Source organism: Aptenodytes forsteri, unplaced genomic scaffold (genome assembly GCF_000699145.1).
Source record: "Aptenodytes forsteri isolate BGI_AS27 unplaced genomic scaffold, ASM69914v1 Scaffold433, whole genome shotgun sequence".
In the NCBI taxonomy this organism is placed as follows: Eukaryota; Metazoa; Chordata; class Aves; order Sphenisciformes; family Spheniscidae; genus Aptenodytes; species Aptenodytes forsteri.
This window is the reverse complement of record NW_008795028.1, coordinates 1,728,830-1,734,899: the sequence shown is the minus strand read 5'-3', so window position 1 is coordinate 1,734,899 and position 6,070 is coordinate 1,728,830.

Here is a 6,070-nt window from a genome sequence, read left to right as displayed (position 1 = left end):
GATCCTCCTCCAAGTGGAGCTAAGGCATTCAGGAGCTCATCAGATCAATTCCTAGAACTACAAAATTAATAATGCTAGTTTTATGAATTCACACACTTTTTTTTTTTTTTAACAGATTATAACACAGAACTCCCCTTTCTCTGCAGGATGTGGAGAGTGGGAAGGAGAGAGGTCTCATTCAAACATGAAGTTTGAATAACAGCATAGGGAATACAGAAAATGGCAAGGCAAAGAAATTGTTTTCTGTATCAATGCTGTCTTTTTTCAAGTGTATTTCTGTAGAAAGTTGTTCTTTAAGGATTTGTATTATTGCTACAAACATCCATTTTCAGGAGGTCATAACATGGACAGAATAATTTGCTTGTGGCCAAAACACAGTAGACAAGATACTGCCAACCCTAGGACTGCCTCAGGAGAGAGGTTTCTGGTGGGGACATGGAAATACTAGTGCCATTAGAATATAACTGCATGGCACAGTTATATTCACCTAGCAATTCCAGTTGGAGCAATCTGAAGGGGAAAGGCAGGATTATGAACAGTCTATTTTAAGAGAGAATGCTAGAAAAGCCTTATTTGTTTAATCTAGTTTAAGGAAAAAAAATGCTGAGAGGGATATGTTTGCTGTTTATAAAGACATTGGGGTAAAACCAAAAGACAAACAAGTGCTATCTTAGTGTGGTGGGTTGACCTTGGCTGGCCTCCAGGTGCCCAACAAGCCTCTCCTTTCTCAACAGGGCAGGAGGAGGAATCATGACGAAAAAGCTTGTGGGTCGAGATAAAGACAGGGAAATCGCTCACCAATTACTGTCATGGCCAAAACAGACTTGACTTGGAAAAATTAATTTAATTTATTGCCAATAAATAACGGTGTAGGATAGTGAGAAATAAGAACAAAACTAAAAACATCTTCCCCCACCCGCACCCCCCCACACACTTCTTCCCAGACTCATCTTCACTCCTAACTCTTGGTCGAGGTCGAGATAAAGACAGGGAAATCGCTCACCAATTACTGTCAAACCAGACTTGACTTGGAAAAATTAATTTAATTTATTGCCAATAAATAACGGATAGGATAGTGAGAAATAAGAACAAAACTAAAAACATCTTCCCCCACCCGCACCCCCCACACACCTTCTTCCCAGACTCATCTTCACTCCTAACTCTTCTACCTCCTCCCCCTGAGTGACACAGGGGGATGGGGAATGTGGGTCGTGGTCAGTCCATTACCCTTAGTCTCTGCTGCTTCTTCCTCCTCATGCTCTTCCCCTGCTCCAGCATGGGGTCCCTCCCACAGGAGACAGTCCTTCATGATGTATTCCAACATGGGTCCTCGCCATGGGCTGTAGTTCTTCATGAAATGCTCTAGCATGGGTCCTTTCCATGGGGTGCAGTTCTTCAGGAACAGACTGCTCCAGTGTCTTAGTCAACCAAGAACTGAAATAGATAACCCCAAAGTTCCTTTTCCATCCTATAAGCCAATGTCCATTACTGCCAGTAGGAAATTAGTGCATTCCATCATCTATCATCTCATTTATTATTTTTTTTTAGGTTTTCAGTTGAGGAGGTTCTGATTTTACTTGACAGCAGTCAAACAAAGCTTCTTCTGAGTAAATGGTGGTAAACCTAAGGGTCAGTCCTAAAATAAATGGTCTTGGAAAATCAGCAATCATCATCAGCTAAATAAATAACATACAAATTATATTTGCTGGATTGGGTGAATGGCACAACATTTCACTCAGTGTGACAAAAAAAAAAAAAGGTCCGATCAGGACTATCATCAAACATACAAAAAAAGTCCTTACAAAAAAAACCCAGCAGAAAATTGGAATAGTGCCTGCAATCTGCAAAGAAGATCTGATTTTGAATGGACTGGGTAAAAAGTAAAAGAGAATTAAACTTGTCTCCTTGCCATTCTCCTCAAGGTCAGCTGTTTTATTTTAGTGAGATGGCATCAAGAAATTTCAATGTCGCCTTTTGTGAGACATTAAGTCTTAGTCCTGAAGGCATTTAGAATTCATTTATTGTTTGTTTTGATGAGACAAGATATATGAGTGACAATAATGCTTAATGCGTTTTGAAGGAAAGCTTAACAGCATCAATTTCAGCAGGTTGATGTAAGCTCACTGTAAGTGACAAGGCCATCCACATAAAATCAAACAACTTCCCAAACCTCCAAATGTCAGTAAGAGCTATGCAGACTACACAACAACAAGGACAGGCAGTTCCAATTTTCACAAATCATCTTCATATTACCCACCCAGTAATTGCTGGGTGCTCCATTAATCATCCATGTTTATGCATACAAGCCTTTAACCAATGGTTAAGTAGGAAGCATATTATTTCTCAGAATGAACAGGCTACAATATAGTAGTAGTCTGTTAAATGAGAAACAGAGGTTAAGCTTAAACGTGTAGGCACATGCTTTATGTAACCCATTATACTAAGTAACTACACAAGTAAATAGCATTAACTTTTTTTTTTTTTCCTATTGAGAATTAAATAGAAAATGCAAAACCAGAAATCTTGAAATTATTAGTTTAGGTGTCTTGTAAGATACTAGAAGTTTTAATTAAACTGGGTGTCGTGGTTTAACCCCAGCCAGCAACTAAGCACCACACAGCTGCTTATTCACTCCTCCCCGGTGGGATGGGGGAGAGAATCAGAAGAGTGGAAGTAATAAAACTCGTGGGTTGAGATAAAGACAGTTTAATAGGTAAAGCAAAAGCCACGCACACAAGCAAAGCAAAACAAGGAATTCCTTCACTACTTCCCATCGGCAGGTGGTGATGGTGTTCAGCCATCTCCAGGAAAGCAGGGCTCCATCACGCGTAACGGTTACTTGGGAAGATAAACAACATCATTCCAAAAGTCCCCCCCTTCCTTCTTCTTTCCCCAGCTTTATGCTGTGCAAGCACTGCTCAGCAGTAACGAAAACATCCCAGTATTATCAAGACTGTTTTCAGCACAAATCCAAAACATAACCCCACACTAGCTACTATGAAGAAAATTAACTCTATCGCAGCCAAAACCAGCACACTGGAAAAAAAAGAATTCTATAAATAATTAACAAAATAAATTTTAATTAAAATAAGCTTTCTGATATTTCTCTGTCTAAACCACGTTAACACAAAGACTTCTTGAGGAGTCATTGCCAAGATACAGCAGCTAGATATTTGAGGACTAATTTTCAAGGATAATGAAAAGATATATATTGAAATTTTGTACCCAGAGATTTCAAAGTCAGAAGTATTATGTCCAATTTTACAGATGGAAAAATTCTTTAAATATGACCACAAAAAATACAAGTTTAAAGTACCTTCGTTATATAAAGCTTTGCTGATTTTTTTTTACTTTGGAAGGGCTGACAAGAAGCATCCACAGATCTTCACCTTACTTTTATAAAGCAGCCTGTATGAGCCTGGTAGGGAATAAGATTCTGATGTTGCAAACAATTGGAGCAAGTGTATATGACATGACATTGTTTCATAATACTCATTAAAACAATAGTTATTATGTATTTGTGTTTATGTAACTGTATGTCACCATATATCTTAGATCAATGGACATAAGATATTAACAGGAGTAGTAATTCACCTTCAATGTACCAGTTTTTGCTATAACTCATACCTGGCTGGATAAATTGTTTACTGAGCCCTGAGCGGACTGAGGACACGTCTCCACTGGAATCAAAGTTTTCTCCCAACATTCTTTCATAAAGTCTTTTTTAATGTCTATCAGAAACATCAAATATTGGATAAAAATCTTGGTTTCCAAAAAATCTTGGTTTAAAATTACTAGAATAAAAAAGAGTTTAATTTCTCAAGGTGTTACAAACAGACTTACTAGGTACATCTGGCTGTATTCACTGTTTTAAATAATTTATTTACAATAGCAAATGAGCAAATGTAATAAGTTTGTAACAAAGATGTACAAAAAATAAAATAAACTTACAAAAATTATGTACAGCATAAATATCCCTTGCAGAAGATCTAACAAATTTTGCTTTTCTTATTTTTAATTGAGGTTCATAAATCCTGCCCTAAGAAAAGCACCCAAAATCCTACGATTGCTTAAAATCTGGTAGTCCATCTTTTCCTGATAAGCCATAGTAGCTGGGTTATAGTAGATTTTTCTATCATGTAAGAATGCCATTTTTTAAAATTCCACTTAAAGAAATTACATTCTTAAATCCTATAAAATAAATTAATAGTGCTGCAGTGTAATCACTAGAATATTTTATACCTAGATGAATGTGATTTTTTTAATATTTAAATGCCTATTATAAGCAAAAAGTTCAAGCAAAAAAGTGACATTACAAGCTAACCACTTAATGAGATAAATATGTTTGTTTTCTTTTTTTTTAAGAAAAGCTTCTTTGGGGTAATTTATTTTAGCTTGTAAATTGTATGAAATGCTCCTATAAATAACTTGGATGTGGTAAAAATTTAAGAACACTTTAAAAAGTACTTCTAAACATTTTGATGCAGTTTCTACTAAGATTTTATTCTGGGTCATGTCACAAAGCTAAAGTACCCAGTCTTGGGTTACTTGGGCGTATACATGCTGAGCAGAAGTAATTGCAAATGTTTATGATGTTATGAGGCTCAGACCAAGTAGTAAGTATTCCAGGATTTCAGAATCTTTTTGGTGACATCATTTCATGTCAGAAAGATTTGAAACTCTCTGCTTCCATTAATTTTGAATGATTCAAAGCAGAAGAACGACTTTCCAAAATCTTAGTAATCTGTGTCTTTACAAGATGGCGTGAAAATAAGTGTTTTAGATCATCCTTTAGATGATCTTTAAAGGATCCTTTAGATCAATCATGTTGCCCATTGGCAGTTTCAAGAGCTACAACTTGTCCCAGCAACAGAAAGAACTTTGTAATCTCGTTGACCACTACATCTGATAATATATATAAAGTATTCATTCCCATCTCTATCTTCTTTACTGCATTAATGTGCTCTAGAAGCTATTTCTGCCTCAGAAAATTTCTGCTATTTCACTGCACCGAGTCCTAGAATACAAGAGATGAAACAAGAAGCTCTCGTTAAGGAATGTGATGCCTTATGCCATACACTTCATTTTTTTAAACAACCAAGCTTACTAAACAGCACTGATCGCTGGCTGTGATGATAGAAAAGATGATCTGTGAACATAAAACAGTCTGCACTGTTTGTTTTTCTTAAAATTAACTGTGCCTCTCTGGTTGTGTAAATCATAGGTATAGCTACGGCATGGGTTAGTGCCAGGAGCATTTTAGCATCTGGCTGTCAGTCTTAAGAAGCTTTACCTCAATTCCACTCATTTCTGTAGTTTAGATCCCATGTGTCACACTTCTTTGTCCTCTTTAACATTCTAGTTCTTCAAAACATTTGTAGCTCTTTTCATTCATTAATCTTTTCTCAGGAAGAAAAAACCCTCACTTTTCTACAAGCCAATCCTATCAGCCTTTGCATTCATTCATTTTTCTCCAAAATTTCCATTATTTTCTCAGTATTTCTGACACTGAAATCACCTGACTGAAATTACCTGAGGATTTCTGTGGGGGTTTCTAGATTTTATATCAAGAATTACATAATAAGACATATGAAACTATTAATCTCTGGTCCAAAACTATGGTCCACAATCAGCCCCATCAGCCATAAATTACTGACTGCTTCATCATAGATATTTCTTGGTATTTTTACAGCACTGTATTTGCATAAGTCTTTTGGGACCTTATCACCTTATCTAGTGAAGTCAATGGAAGATCTGTCTTTGATTTAGTGCTCACAGAAATAATGCCTTGAATTGGAAATATTGAATGTATTCATCTCAAAGGTACCTGGAAGCAAATGAGCATGGAAACACTTTTTACTGAATATGTTGGGGTGTATAAGGGAAAAAAAGTGTTGGTTTCTTGACCTGTGCTCTGAAAGATAATCTTTGGAGATTGAAAACCACACTTGGCATAGAATCATAGAATCATTAAGGTTGGAAAAGACCTCTAAGATCATCGAGTCCAACCATCAACCCAACACCACCATGCCCACTAAACCATGTCCCTAAGCGCCTCATCTACACGTCT